The 15574-nt window shown below is 40.1% G+C and overlaps 1 protein-coding gene across 9 annotated transcripts in view; it reads right to left on the reverse strand.

Moving 5' to 3' along the window:
• Positions 1 to 15238, reverse strand: part of mef2aa (myocyte enhancer factor 2aa) — a 59541-nt gene extending 44303 nt beyond the window's left edge. For 8 of the 9 annotated variants that reach the window (XM_063479721.1, XM_063479719.1, XM_063479717.1 and 5 more), the window contains exon 1: positions 15089 to 15238. The gene's annotated coding sequence lies outside the window, so the exon portion shown is untranslated. Of the gene's footprint in view, positions 1 to 12589; positions 13004 to 15088 lie in introns of those variants that run through there. The other variant, XM_063479715.1, reaches the window with a different exon arrangement.
• Between the last annotated feature and the right edge of the window lie 336 nt (positions 15239 to 15574).

A 15574-nucleotide genomic window follows, 5' to 3' on the forward strand; every position in this document is an offset into this window, starting at 1 on the left:
CTGACCACTGGCCTGTTATTTGAGTGTGTGCATATGTGAATAGGTTCAGTGTAATGCGAGTATAAGCAGCGCGTACACATTCTTTCCTCCCGTTTTGCAGAGGAGCTGTCACCGGAGGACAGTTCAAGTCTAGAGGCATAATAGGCTGTGTCGTGACATTTTATCTTCCACAGATACGAAATGACAAGCTGAGAGAGCCTTCAGACTGCAGGTGTGCCACCCTCCAAACTTAGTGTCCATATTCATCACAAGTTAGTCAAAATCTAAAGTGGCTAGCTAACAAAACATTATTTTCAAGACTTGAACAACAGCAATCACTGATGTGTTACTGTGGTTATCACAATATGCTTTGGCGTAGAATAAATAACGCAATTTCAACGTCCTGAAGTGAGTGGGATAATTCAGCTGGTCTTACCAACCGGATAAACATGTCAGAAGATGTTCAGATTACAAAGTAGAACAATGTCTGCACTGTAGCAGAGTGCGTGTTTCTGCGTGACACTCTTAACTTCTCTTGAGTGTTGGAATGGGACAGAGTATCTGTTTATGGCCTAAATCATGTGCTCTTTGTACAAGTGAGTGTGCATGTGCGTAGGAAACAGAGACATAGACAATAAACATAAAAGGAGAAAAGCACTGAACCAGAACCAGGATACCATATGAGGCTATGAGCCCACCTTAGAAAAAATGTACAGTATAGTCACGCAGCTGTCTCCTGTAAACTCACTGTCAACAGTAAAACCTCTTTCTTTCCAGCAGAGTGATTTAGTGGAAGTCTACTGGCAGCGATTTGAGTGTTTTAATTTGTGTAAAATTACCTTAAAATGATAACTGGGTTTTTGTTATCTTACCTTCACTGCAAGTGGCCACTAAATAATACACATTGGTCCTTTACCTGCTGCAAAAGGTTCCACTCAGTAAATTATAAAACATTCTGTGGATAGTAGCAAAGTAGACAAAGAAGATAAAGTCACCTTGTTTGCACAAAGATGCATGGAAACGGATGAACAGTGTTGATAGTGACCGAGGTGAATGGATTAGCATCAAAGTTCCATATTAAATACACTTTTCTATTCCGCTTTGTTGATTTACAGCTAGAAGATCGCATGTTTAATACTACCACTTATTCTTCTCTGCCTTCTGCATGTGCTGCACAATAATCTGATTGGAAGATAGTGCAAGGCATCCAGTTCTGTAAAACTAGAAATGACTCATGCAGCTCACTAATGTTAGCTTTAGTGTTAGTTTTTCCAGCATTACATTTTTTACTCTTCTTGGCTGTCTGTCATTATGAGGTTGATGCATTGTAATGTTGCAGTTTCATAAAGACACTGCAGGAAACATTTCTACAAACCCACATATCTGAATGGCTGCCTCCACGTACAGAAACCATATCTACTGTGAATCCAACATTACCTCAAGCTTTTTCATGAAAAGCCACACAGATACTAAATGATTTTGCATTTAGGAGAAGCTTTAGTATGTGCACACAAAACAGGACATTGTATAACAACACTACATTACAAAGACCTTGATGTGACACACCTGGTCCACTTTGATATAAACCAATCCAGCACTTCTGAAAGATGCTTACCAAACATTTGTAACACATAAATCAATGTGCAGAGAACATGTCACTGTAGCAACGGCCACAGCTTGACATAAAGTCAATATGGCATCCCCTACTATACCTGCTGTTAAACAAACACGCAGTTTTAGAATATGCCATGCCTATACAAGTGACTAAGCATTGCAGTTGTTTATTAACAGAGCCGCAGCGATCCTCTGTGATGAGGTGCGACACTGGTCAAGTGACAAGAATGCTAGTCCTCCTCCTCCTCCCTTAAGACGGACCACTGAGACACTGGGAGGCTTGGTGACAGGTCTAGCCCTTTCACAATCAATAAAACATGCTCAATTCCCAGTGTAATTACTGGATCCAGCCTCCTCCCTCCCTCCTTGTAAGCCTGCACTCATTCCACACAAAGTTGAACCATTACTCTCTCATCTGCTGCCCTATATAAAAGGTAACATAAAATTACATTTCTGTTGTGAGATGTACCTAATGAACAAAAAACGAGGCCAGTGCTATGCAGTTAGTCCGTAATGAAGCTTATAAACTACAAACTTTTTTTTCACTCAACATCTCAAACGTCATAATATAATAAGAAGGTCTCAAAGAAGATTTTGAAGATTCATCCTATGTGGCTTGTGTTAAAGACGTACCCACCATATGTAGCTATACGCAGCAAGCGCGCTTCAACTTCTTTGAAGGTGATGGACAGCAGCCAAAGTCTTAAGCATAGCCGTGACAGTTGCACTTCCTGTGCAAGGCAGAGTTAGCCTCAGTATCCTACCACAGGCCGTGGGCAGACAAAACTTAACTTCCTGCCCCTCGACTTCCTGTTATTCAGGACCTTTCTAAGTGCCCCTCTGCGGGGGAGACAGAGGGAGCGGGGCAAGGCAGTGGGGAGGAAGAAAGGGAGGGACCACCTTAGGGATACCCTCCCTTCTGATCCTTCCCCTTATTATCATCCTGAATGTAAGTCGAAGACTAAACAACAGAGGCTCATCTCTTGTGGCTTTGCCCTGTCTGTTTACTGTGTTTACTGTAAGGATCATTACACAGGCCGGACGACGTGCACAGGATGCTTTTGGCCACTCACTTTACAATTAGCAGGCAGAGGCCTTTTCTAGTTATTCAAACACTCCAGTGGTTACATAAGAATGAATCACGGTGCTCACAACTCAAGTTAATATATAAACAACATGATTAAGACAGAAGTACATTCCCGAGCATGCAACAGCCTCACGTTGTAATCTGATGTGCATTGACACACAGATTCTGTGAAATAATCCATGACGACATTCTTAAGTGTATCAAACTCAAAGTGTCAACATTGTGGCTCGGTTATGATTAGCTTCTGGCAGACTGAAGACATAAAGCGAAGCGGCCTAAATCCACAGTTTTACCAATTTGTTTCAATGGCGCCTTGACACCAGCGCAGTAGGAAATGAACATCCACCTCTTTGTTCTCGCTTTAATCAGGAGGTGCTGTACCTGTAAATGGGGCTGTTGGCCTGAGGGGAGTGGAGGCAAGCCAGCCCTCTCACACTCTCTCCCTCTTCCCTTTTGTGAGAGTGCGCTTATCTCCCTCTCCAGCAGTGAAAGGCAGTATTGTGGCCCCAGCAGCATCACTAGTGTTAATGTCTCCTGATGCTAATCTGACACACGGCTGATCCTTTAACAACCACTTTCTCTTCCCCCCCCCCTTTTTTTGCCCTCCCCCTTCTTTCTTTTTTTTATTCTTTCATGCCATTTCTCATGATTTATTTTTCTTCGTCTCTTTTTAATTCTCCCTTTCTTTAAACTCATGTTATACATTCCCTCACCTCAGTTTCCAAGGCAACTAATGAGACATAATTAACATGAGCTATCGCAAGGGCATGTGAACAAAAAAGTGAAAAAGGAGGCTTTGAGAAATGTAGAGAGAGGTGGGGCAGTCTGCAAAACATGGACTTTCTGCAGCACTTCCCCTTCCTCTGTAAAGCATAGCTTGGGGGTGACATTTCTCACACAGGAGAGATTTGAATATCATTTCAAGGAAAGGCTAAAATGCTTATGATATGAACACCTTGAACGTGTTAAAAACAAAATTCATACAGTTTGCACTAAAGAAGATCCTGCAGGCCAAAATACTGAGACTGAAATCAGGAATGGCAAGTCTTTCATAGGTTGCTTACAGATTTAAGTACTGTTAGAATGTTTCTTGCCTTATTGCATTAGGTAATACGTTTCCCTGCATATTAAATCAGTCTGAAGCTAATTTGATGAAGAAAGTATAAAAATGCATTGTTCAAAAGCAAACAGTGACCTGCATGTAGGGACAGTCACAAAGCCAGCAGTGAGTGCCTGCACTGAAATGGCAGCAAAGCAGACAGCGAGTGGTTAATCTGCCCTGATGACTGGAAGCTCAGTCCAACTCTCCAATGACCCAGCTGTAATCCCACAATGGATCAATGCAAGTTCAAACAATCCTCCATGCTGCTAGCACCTTGCTTGGGCTGGGGGATGGTGGTGTAAGACAGGGACCAGGAGACAGAAAGCTACTTATCACCTGCAAAATGACATCAAAAGGAAAGAGAGCCCCACAGGATGAACTTGTTCTCACTGAGAATACGCTTCACTGTGGGCTACAGCATACTGTATAGACGACTGAGTGGAAATGATGTCGCTCTTCAGATAAACACCAGACACGTATTCAATCTGCAAAATATGAATGACGATGAGTGGATATAACAACTTGTAACTGAAGGACATCATATGCTGACAACCTTAGCAGACAGACATCCTCCATCTCACTCTCGCAGTACTGTCAGGGGATGAGAGGACTATGCAAGGTGACTTTGACTAAGTGCCTTGGGGTTTCGTGAGAAAACGCCATTGACATTACATTAATTTCATGTCTCTTTTTTAACTGACTTAGTGCCACGGAGGCCTGGAGAATAGAAAAAAAAATGAAACAGACATTTTGCTTTAGCTTCAAGGCATAGGCAGTAGGGATCTAGAGGCCAGGAAGACAACGGTGACAAATAGGTGACATGATGTGATACCAACTTTTTCCTCATTATACGAGTAATTTAACAGAAGGATGAGACATTCAGTCAGCAGATCAGGATAAATGTTAGTCAGAAACTTTCCACAGCAGCTCACGTGTGTTTAGGTTTGACGGCAGTTTTTGCCAATGAAAGACAGACAGAAAGAAAACAACAGAGAGAGAGAGTGAGAAGGGGAGTGGGAGAGAGAAGACAGTATGACTGTGTTAACTATGTGGAAAGATGTAAGGGAAACAAGACTAAAAGAAGCACCCCGCACCCATCCCAACCCACCTCTGTGTTAGTGTGGTAGTGTGCGGCAGCTGCGTTGTAACATAATTACTGCTGGGACACTTCTATTCCCAATGATCCATTTGCGTCAGTCAGGTTTTCAAGCCCAGCCAATGAATGGATTCTCAGTTTCTCAAGGATAAAGAGATGACCCTCACCTAACAGTTATATCCATTTCATGTAGAAAAGCTACTCTCCTCCTCAAGGTAAATCCCTTGATGCATATTTGAGTCAAACTTTCATGAACATAGAAAATCACGATAACTTCTTCGATGCACAGACAGGATGATGAATTATATCTCATTAAAAATGGATGTGCTTGATGACATAGATATACAGTTAAGTTGCTATATTGTCCTGTTAGCATAAGGATTTGCCTCTAAAATATTACCATTACTATTAAGTTACAGAGCTCAACATTTTAGTTCCCGGCTTTCCAGACGGTTATTTAATAAAACTTACCGACGTTCTGAAGCTCTCAGCAACTTGAAAAATGTGTTTAAACACTGAGATTAAAGGCTGCGTTAGACCACGACCCAATGTTAGGTTTATGCCACAGCTACCTTATATTAATTGGCAATTGCCAAAATCATTTTTTAATGTTTTAACGGTTAACCTGTACACGCAAGCTCTTTAATCAAAATTATATTTTTATGCTAAAATATATTTATTGTTGCTATTGTTACAATTTTACAAAAAAGCTGAAAAAAATAGTAAAGTATATGATTATCTTTTGGTTAATTTGCAAATTACAATTATTTTCTTGTATTTCTAAACAGAAATATTAGTTTAATAGTTTTAGTGGTTGAATGTTATGCTTGATTAATTTTTGACTTCTCAGAGAAGTCCAGTGTGATTGTTTAAATGTTGGTTTAAAAATGTGAATTCAGTTAATCTAATTCAGTATTTTTGAATTTTAAACAAAATTTTGACACAGTTCCATGATATTTGTGTGTTCTAGATTTAATGACAGGTGGTTGAATAAACTTGTCTTGTTTTGCTTTGCTTTTTTTTTAAATCTCCAACTTGTGAAATCATTAAGAAAAATTACTGTGCAAAGGCACTTTTTTAAATCAAGCAACCTGGAAATACCTTTAGGACTCACTGTCTATGCTTACATTTTAAGTTTCCACGCTAACCTGCTACTTTGGTGCAGGACTGACGGACTGATGTGCGCATTTAGAATTTATAAGTTTTGTTTGGAGGGAATATTTTACTTTCTTTTCTTGTTTGTTTCAGTATTAATATAGCTACTTTTTGGATTATTCATTTATTCATTTATTTATTTATTTGAGATGCCACAAATTGCACAAAAGACGTAACTTTATGTCAAAGGCCTTAGCGCAACATTTTTTTATGCTCTCTGGAAGAGACATTTTGATTTTTAACTTACTATTTGTTTAATTTTGTTTGTTGTTGTTTGGTCGAGTGTGTAGGACAGATAAACACTGGAACAGCCTGTAAATACAGTTATAGTGGAAAAACGAAGCCGGTTTCTCTTTGTTTCTCCCTCCCCACCATTGTCGGGGTTTTTTTTTAATTTAAATAAAATGTTTGGGTTTTTCTGAACATAGGCTACTGCCTTTCTTTCTTTCTATTATAAGTTTGAGTAAATAAATCGCTGCATTTGGATGCACCTGAGGAGGCTGCATTTGCTCACAGCTGCAAGACGGTGCCATTAAAACAGCGCTTTTTTTTCCCCGTTGACTGTTTCTCCTATGTTCAACCAACATTATTAGCAAACTTACTCATGGGCAAAATAAATAAATAAATAAATCGCTCTTCCAAAAACGATTGGTGAAAGGCTCAGCCTGTCGTCAATAGTCAATAAATTTGTCCAATCGACCAACCTTATCACGGTCCTTACAACTGTTTCTTTATAACCTCAAACCCTGAAAATGTGATTTTTTTTTTTTTACTAATAAAAATTGCATTATTTGGAAAATGTCCATACTAACTGGCAGCTGTAGCTTTCTGGTAAGCAACATCTCATTGGTCCTTTTCTATGTGGTATACTTGCCTACCAGTCTGTTATGAAATTCTAGTGTTTTATTTGTCTGTTACTGAGAAACTAATTAGCAGGTATTTATCTGTGACCATAAAGGCTATGGATGTAGCTTGCAAAACAAGCTTGCTAACATTGGCTGATAACTTAGTTCTTCCCCCTTCTTTCATCTACATATAATCACTTCAGATGGCAACAGGCAGAAAAATTGGAGTCCAGAAACGAATGGGTTACACCCACTTTTTTTTTACATGCAGTCTGTTCTCCAACCAGCAAGACTGCTCTGTTGAAGTGGCACATTATGCGCCAAGTAGCGCTTCTGAAAAAAGCCGTACTACTGTTTAAAAGTATGTTAAACAGTAGTACAGATATTGACTCTGGGGCACCGTATGAGTTTTTATAACATTTTTTCTTATTTGTATTTGCAGAGGCCAAGTGTTCAACTAGATTTTGGAATTTCTTTAGGCAACAGCATTTCCCATAGTATCACACCATGATTCGGCTTAAGAAACTTTTCAACTCCTGATGTGTATAAATTATTTATTATCAGCCAGTCGTGCTATGTTAAAGTCATGAAAAATTATGTCATCCTATATCCCAAACACACTTGACATATTAACCTCTAACTGCTCAGCTCGTATTAACTCTGTTGATTTAACAAATTGTGTATCTGAGCAAAATCCCTCCATCACCATTCTCCCTGTGACTTTGTATGAGCTTCAAAAGATATTGTCTTAACATGACACAACATTAGCAATGAGGACATTATATAAACAAACACTTCCTGTGTTACCCCTTTGCTCTAACTGATGAAGTATTTTCAGTATTTCCCTATTTTCAGTATTTCATTATTTTTGTTGCTTATTGCTCTGTTTCACTGTGTTACACACAAACACACATGGAATAATAAAAACAAATGCATGCATGCTCCTAGAGGTTTATAAATTTGCATAGAATTACAGTGTGGCTCTGTGGTCTGATTTGGTATGATGGCATGTGTCCATTTGCACGGTTGTCTATCATAAGATGGACTTCTCACCAGGGAACAATAATAATGCCAAACCCATAGGGAGCAATAGTCCACCCCCCCCCCCCCCCCCCCCCCCCCCCAACCTCCCAGTAAGCCTGTGAGCTGTGTTAAGTGTCATGGCAGCCTTTTGATGTTGCACAGACCGCAACTCAGAAATGGTAAACAGCAAAGATGAACCAAGATCTTCCTCCAGGGGGAATCCACAGTGTAAGGATATTAGGGACGTTATGCATAATGCGTCTCAGCAGCAGCGCATTTACCCAATCCCAACACGTCTTTTTTAAACACTGGGAACCCAGATTAGACACAGAACTTCTAGATATTCAATTCTCCACCCGCATTTGGAAATCCACATGAAGATTTTACTAAATAAAAAGCATGTTTTGGAACACATACATGGGGTCCATATTGTTTAGGGGTATAGTGACTGGGTGTCTTCAGAGAATGTCTGCTTTTAATGGGAAAAAAAATTAAAAAGCTCAGAATAAATATTTGATTTTCTCTTCCCATTTTTATCTTCCACTCGATGGCTCTTTCCCACAGTGTTCCATTACATAAAAGGTTTATGCAATCTGAGCAGTGAGGATGGCCATGAGTCATAACAACAGTGAAAAGGCTAGCTAAAGTAGCACTGATTTTTTTTTTCTTATAATTTTATGTTATAGAATTGGTCTTTTAATGATCGCACGCAGACCTGTGATTCATGCATTTCATTTCATTTATATTACATTTAAAATAATGAAACTACTCACTCATCTCTCCGTACCACATGGCTGAAAGATGATGGAAGTGTGAGAAAAAAGTAGGTTTTGCTAAATCATTTTGTCATAGTGCTTCATGTTGTTAAGGCTCCTTTAGGTCACAGTGGGTGACAGTTTTCATTTTTAATAATCACTCACGTTATCACTTTGCTTTTGTGAATGACAGTAAACATCAGTTTTAATGAGGCTTTTCCTGAAAATGTGCAAGGCAGATCTGCCCATTCTAGTCTGATATGCATTGACATGAATGATTATCATTCACTGAGCAAATAATCAAATGGGTATTTCACGAGCTATAGCCCACAGTTTCTCCCAGATCAGATGATATGTGTTAGCTGTCACATGAACACTGTGTGCAAACATGCACAGAGAGAGACAGAGAAGGGGAAGACAGAAAGACCCCAAAGGCCTTCGCACAACTTGTCTCTCCAGGAAACAGAAAGATTCCTGGAGAGGCTCTGGTCCTGTGTCCCAGCTTCAAATAGCTAATTGCCTCAGGCCCTCTATCCCAGGGCCAGCGGCTCATGATGAATCCCGACCTCCCTAATCGCAATACCCGCTGTGAACACCTCTGTAAGCTGGACCAGTGACAGAGGTTCAGAGGAGGATTGAAACAAAGTAAAGAACAACCCAGTCTGACATGAATCCAGGATGGCAACAGCCAGTGGAAACACTACACTATTTTCACCTAGATCTGCAGCCCACAGCACACAGATGGAAAGTGGACTGGGAGAAAGGAAGAGGACAGACGGGCAGACGCACAAACAGCGGGCAGACTCAACACCTCACTCGCAATCACAGTCACACTATGAAGAGCTGGGATTTGGAGACTGGAGATGCAAAGACAATCATTTCTGAATGCCCTGGATTTAAAGGGACAAGTTTTGACCGAATTAAAATGCAAAAAAGAAAGAAAAGAAGAAAACATGGCCTGACTATGTACAAGAAAGAAAAAGTAATATTTAATTTTCTGGATGATTTCAGAAGTAAAATGATATGATGGCCAGTAACTGTATTGAACTCGGCCAGGCTTGCACTTTAACTTAAGTGGGCAACATAAAAAAGACAATCTCATCATCCTGAATCTACAGAAAAACATACTCAGTGCACAATGGTTTGGAAACTCAAATGCATAACTCACTGAAATGTTCATGGTGCTATAGCTGTGCTCAAACAGTAGAGAGGAAGACAACTTTAAACTGTAAGTCAGAGCCCTGCGGTGAACCGGAGCAGCTTCCACAGAGCAGAGGGGGCTGGGGTCACTTCCTTTCCCTGTTCATATGGCTGATGTGTGCTGGAGAATAATAGGAGGAATCACATCCCCCCAGCTGTCCTAGTTCACAAGGCTTCTCAGACAGACAGAAAAACAAGGATATTACAGACAAGGCCTCCTTCCTGCAGCTGAATTGGCCACAGGGCCGGTCCAGCTGCAGGAGATCCAACTGTTCCTTCCCAGAAGCTACTGAACTTTTAGTCAATGGGCTTTGTGTATGAGCTGTGACACCTAAGTCTCACAGCTGTAATGAATACACCAGCCATTGATAAACACTTTTTAATGCATTCGACTTTTATTTTTGGTAACCTAATGGACGGCTAGATTAAGTGGCTGTAACTGATGAATCAAAGAGTCTATATTAGCCCTCTCTAACAACACAGTAAACACCTCCATCACTTAGACAACACCAGACTTTGAAGAAAGTTTTACTTTGCACACAGTTCAATTGTTTGTCTGTTGATGAGGCTTCTACTTCATCGACTCTATACAAAGACAGAGAAGTTAAATCTCCAGCGAGAGAGGCTTTTTAAGATCTACAGTAGAGCATGAGTAATTCAATACAGTGGGGTATATTAGCAATCATGGGAGATCTTTTGATCTAGTAAATTATATTATAATATATTCCTTTGATTTATGTGTTTTTCAAAGTCTCATTAAGATGCGGCTAAAATGCAACTCAGCAAAGACATGTCTTTCTTAACTTCAGCTTAGTTTTGTACGTGATATTGTTTAGCTACATCATTGACTAATATTAGGTCTCCATGCAGGACAACAAGATGAAAACAAGGTGAAAAATACTGACTGAAAGCACGGGACGCACATGTTTTCGCTCTACGTCTTTTGAGTTTGGCTCACTCACTTCAGAAATGAAGCACGGTGTGATTCTGTGGTTTTTCGTGCAGTCCAGAAAGTCAAAGAGGCGAGAGGAGGCATCTTAAAGGTGTTAAATGATTTGACTTGTTAAACTCATCACCTTTGCTCTAGCACATGCTTCCACAGTCTACCCTCCCAAACCACACCAACTGTGCAAGGCAAGTTTATGCTTAACACAGTAGCCACAACCCAAGAAACCAAGAAATTCTGGGTTTAAAAAAAAGCAATAGCATAATTAAAAAAAACAAAAAACATTAAGACTATAGGCTTGATTCTTCACCATTATAGTCTGCTTGCATTATGGATGCAAATAGACTGACAGGCTACAGTGGCAAAAGCAGGCTGACAGCATTACAGTGTGACTCTGTGTGAGGATCTTCCTGCTGAGTCTCCTGTGTGGTCCAGGTTGCAGAGGTGAAGAGACCTCCAGCCAGGCCTTGTTTGAAAGAGCAGGAGAGACAGGAAAAGACGGTGCGGCCTTAAGCTGCTCTGCCCTGCTCAGCAGCACATGTGCTGAGTGAGCCAAAAGGGTGGCTTACCACCAGAGGTCTCAGTCAAGGGCAGGACAGTTGAAAGGTCACTGCTAGCTGTCTTGCTATACAAACAGTACCTCAGTGAGTAATGCCTTCACCCCCTGAGCTGTTATAGAGATTTAAAAAATACTAGAGATAATGAACATAGTTTATAACTGTCAATTAAATGTAAGCATTCAATCAAAGAGCTATGATTTTTTAAAAATAATTTTTCTAAATTATTTTATATTGTTTATCAGCGCCTTAGCACAAGTTTTGCCAGTGGGCTTTGTGATATCTTAATTAAATTTCAGTTTATTTTGTGTATTTTAATCAGTCAGATACTTCACGCAAGTTGCTGTTGTCAGTCACCCAGTGCTAGTTCATGGCCATATCAGTGGCTCACGGTCACAACACATGAATGTTCTGTCTTTAAAGTAAGGGACCGGCACTAACCAAAGACCCATAGTGAATCCCACAGTCCAGAATTTATCAGACATCTGATCTGATTAGCATTAACAAAATTAAAAGAAAACATGTAACTAAACATGAGTAATTATATGTATATATTTATAATAACAATTAATAGTCCATGGGGAGCAGTCTACAGTTAACTGTAGCCTAAAACATTATCTCCCAGGCTCAAGATTCTGCATCCAACCTCCAGGTCTCACAGAGGAACGCTGGAATCTCCATGCTGATGATACAGCTCCAGTAAGGAGTTCCAACAAACAATGACTCACGCTAAGATGTTTTAGTTAGGAAGACTGATTATTGTTATGCATCTGACTCTTTTAAACATAGATATTAATTCAAGTTCTTGCAAAGAAAAAAAAGCATACCACAAATTTAAAAGAACGATAGTCGTGCAAAGAAGAAAAACAGAGAAAAGACAACTGTGCGTTAAAAAGTGTCGCCTCAAGCTAATTGCCGTCAGTGAACAGACTCAGTATCTTGTAGCAAGTTTAACGGACCAAACCAACTCACACAGCTGGAGCGGTGTTGAGGGGGGGGTTGCTAGAGAACACAGTATAATGAGTTTAAAGTCAATAACTAGCCTGGTATAGACACAACTTCAAGGATTCACAAAATAAAACTAGGGATTCAAAACACAGACAGATAAATAACCATGCAAGAAATTTAAAATAAATATAGCAATCAAACTACACTGTATAATACTATAATATCCATAAGGGCCTTAATTTTCTTAAGAAATCTGCAGCATAAAAGAACAGCTTGGCTTACCAAACAACCAGAGAAACACTATCCTCTTTAACGGGCCAAGAATGTTCAGCTTCTATCTCTTATTTTTTATTCAATGCATCCTTGGCTTTCAGCTCTCTGCTGTTTTGTCCTCCTTGAAAAAAAAATGTCCTGGGAGGAGGAGAGTGAAGGAGAAAAGACTTTCACTCAGTGATTCAGAGGCATCGTGTAAACGCCAGCATTCTCCTTCTGACAACCGGCGTTAATTGCAGATCCGACTCGCCCACACACTCCACATTTCTCCTGGAAGGAGAAGCTGAGACACTGAGATTGAAGTGGGATGAGGAGTGCAGTAAAAGATGCTGCAGCTGCCCATTCCTCGCACCGTCACCACCTCTCATTTCTCCCTTTCCACTGAGAACTTGTGCTGAGACGCAAACAAGCGCTTACGCACATTTACACAGGCATGCAGGGGCACACAAACATCCCATATAACAAGGCTAAAACAGTTACTAAACACTGGTAGTCATTGTGCAATACCAGCCATAACGATTAAATAAATACAGGACAAAACTCTCATATTATCAAAGCTTTCTGTGTGCTTGTCTAATGGATGCTATAGAACATTTGAGGTCTCTGAGGTTAGTGCAACAGTTCACAGCGCACGTGAGAAAGACATTTACGGCAGCCCTATCTGTGCCTTCATACTCATTCCTTTGACTAATACATGACATAAATTGTTAAAATGATATTCATTTCAGCACGATGAAAAAATCCCTCATCCACACATTAGACACAGGAGCTCACGTGATGTAGATCATGAGCAACAAGGCCCATTACTGGCGAGGCCTGGGGCAGCGCAGAAGCTAATGACTGCAGATTGGAGGGTGCTTTAATGCTTTGCTTTAGAAATCACTGGCAACCAGCTGGTACGGTAACGTGCATGCTTTCAGAGTAGCGGTAGCACAAAAAGGACAGTGAGAAAATGCAAGTAGCCTTTCATGCTGCTGTAACAACTCGTGCCCCTAGAAAAACAATGAAATTTGTCATTAGTTCAACCTGATAAGGGGGTAATATACTGTAAGCAGTAAAATATTTACAACTGTGGTAAAGACAAAGTCACGTTTTATATATGCATGCAACATACAGAGGGTTTTTTTCAACACGGCAAAACATAAGTTTGATTTTGCTGGGTTTTATCCACACAAAAGGTAGTTCAAATGTGAAGCACAACCAAATATTTTCCACACAGTAGATCCACTCATGAATGAGCTTATAAAATAAGGACAATTTCAAGTCTTATTTTCAGTTCCAACTGAATAAAAACTACTCCTTCTGTGCAATATTAATGAGCTATGCAGGGTGTAACATACACTAGAAACATTTGAGAAGGTCAGGTTACCGTTGGCCATTTCCCACTCTGGCCAGGGGTTAAGGTCACCAGAGTGCCAGAGATTCAAAGAAACACCAGGCAGCAAAGGTTCTCTCGCACAATCTCCGCTGGCCAAAGATCCTTACGCAGCTTAACTTAAAGGTGCGATGCCCCTGTCACTATGCCTGTCACTTAAATGCATAAAATGTGTCACCTTCAAGTGATCTTATTAACCAGGGAGAAATCTTTAAGGTCAAAGATCATCTAAAATATCTCACATCAATTCACTTGATTGGGTACGCTTTGGCTGAGCATATTTCAGTTTTAACCAGTCGCATATCCCTTCATCTATTTCAACTAATTATGAAAATATATAGTACATATATGTATACATATACAATATAGGCAACTACCCCAGCTTAGACTTTTATCATGCCAATTGCTCTAATGAAAAAGAAAAACTTTTTTTATTTACGTTATAATGCTGTACATCTACAAATTAAAAAAATACCCCTGCATACATAAAATGTATTTTATTTTACTTTTTTATTAAAGGAGGTTAGGTGTTTATAGAAAACATACAATCTGCAGTAAACTCACGCCAGACAACTTTTTTATTACCACTGTCACCGTGTGAGCTCGCCTGATGTTGTCAGTGTGATGGCTCAACAGTGTTATTATATACACACTGATTACTATTTTCCCCAGGAGACTCGCCCGTTTTACAAAGTACGGCTAATCATTTCACACTCTGGACAACAAGTCAGAATCTGTGTGAGTTTTAAGACTCACAATTGACAAACCGACCATGTAGTCGAGCTTCTAGTACAACTTATTACCGGCTTAGAGATGAGTCCTATAAAAGTTTTTAACAATTGACAGATATCAACAGCGCGCGCGTCTAGCTACACCCCCCAAAACACGACACTTGGGTATTTTACGACACGGAAAGCGACTAATTACCAAGTGTGACTTATATTAAATGACGCCACTTTTTACACTGTCTTCTCGCAAAAGCTACATGTTATTAGGATACGATAGATAGATGTCTCCTAATGTCTCCCAAATCCACTCTACGTCTCCCTCTTGCGCTTTTCTACACTCACTCTCACTGTAGCTACAGTATCGCTGCCACACTCCGCAACATTGTTTCTATTTCCGTTACTCACCTTTACTCCCAAGTCAGTCGCTGTATATAGACACTCTATATCGGTGACTCCAGTGGATAAACGTAATTTCAGTTCACATTTACACGCTGACTGCTATTTTAGGGGGAGCTGACAAACTCAGAAAAGCCAGTCTCCCTCTTGTCAGTGAGACTCCTCCCCTCATCTGACGAACTGCCTCTGCCCCCCACTCCCTCCTTTCTCTCTCCCTCTCTCTCTCTCTCTCTCTCTCTCTCCACTCTCTCTCACACACACAGCGTCAAAACATGTAGACTACAAGCTGTCTAAACAGTGTTTTGTTTTTAAACTTGAACATTCATGTGAGGTGAACATTAATCCATTTTGTGCTCATTTTCAGACAGGGAACTACCCCCTCAAAAAATTGTACAAAATCAAAGAAAACAATTATAGAAGCATGTCCTCAATTCCTCTTCCTTTAAGGCGTATTTTTATTTAAAAAGCTACTTTTCCGAACTCACTGGTCTCGGC

The sequence above is a fragment of the Pelmatolapia mariae genome, linkage group LG7 (genome assembly GCF_036321145.2).
Source record: "Pelmatolapia mariae isolate MD_Pm_ZW linkage group LG7, Pm_UMD_F_2, whole genome shotgun sequence".
NCBI classification, from domain to species: Eukaryota; Metazoa; Chordata; class Actinopteri; order Cichliformes; family Cichlidae; genus Pelmatolapia; species Pelmatolapia mariae.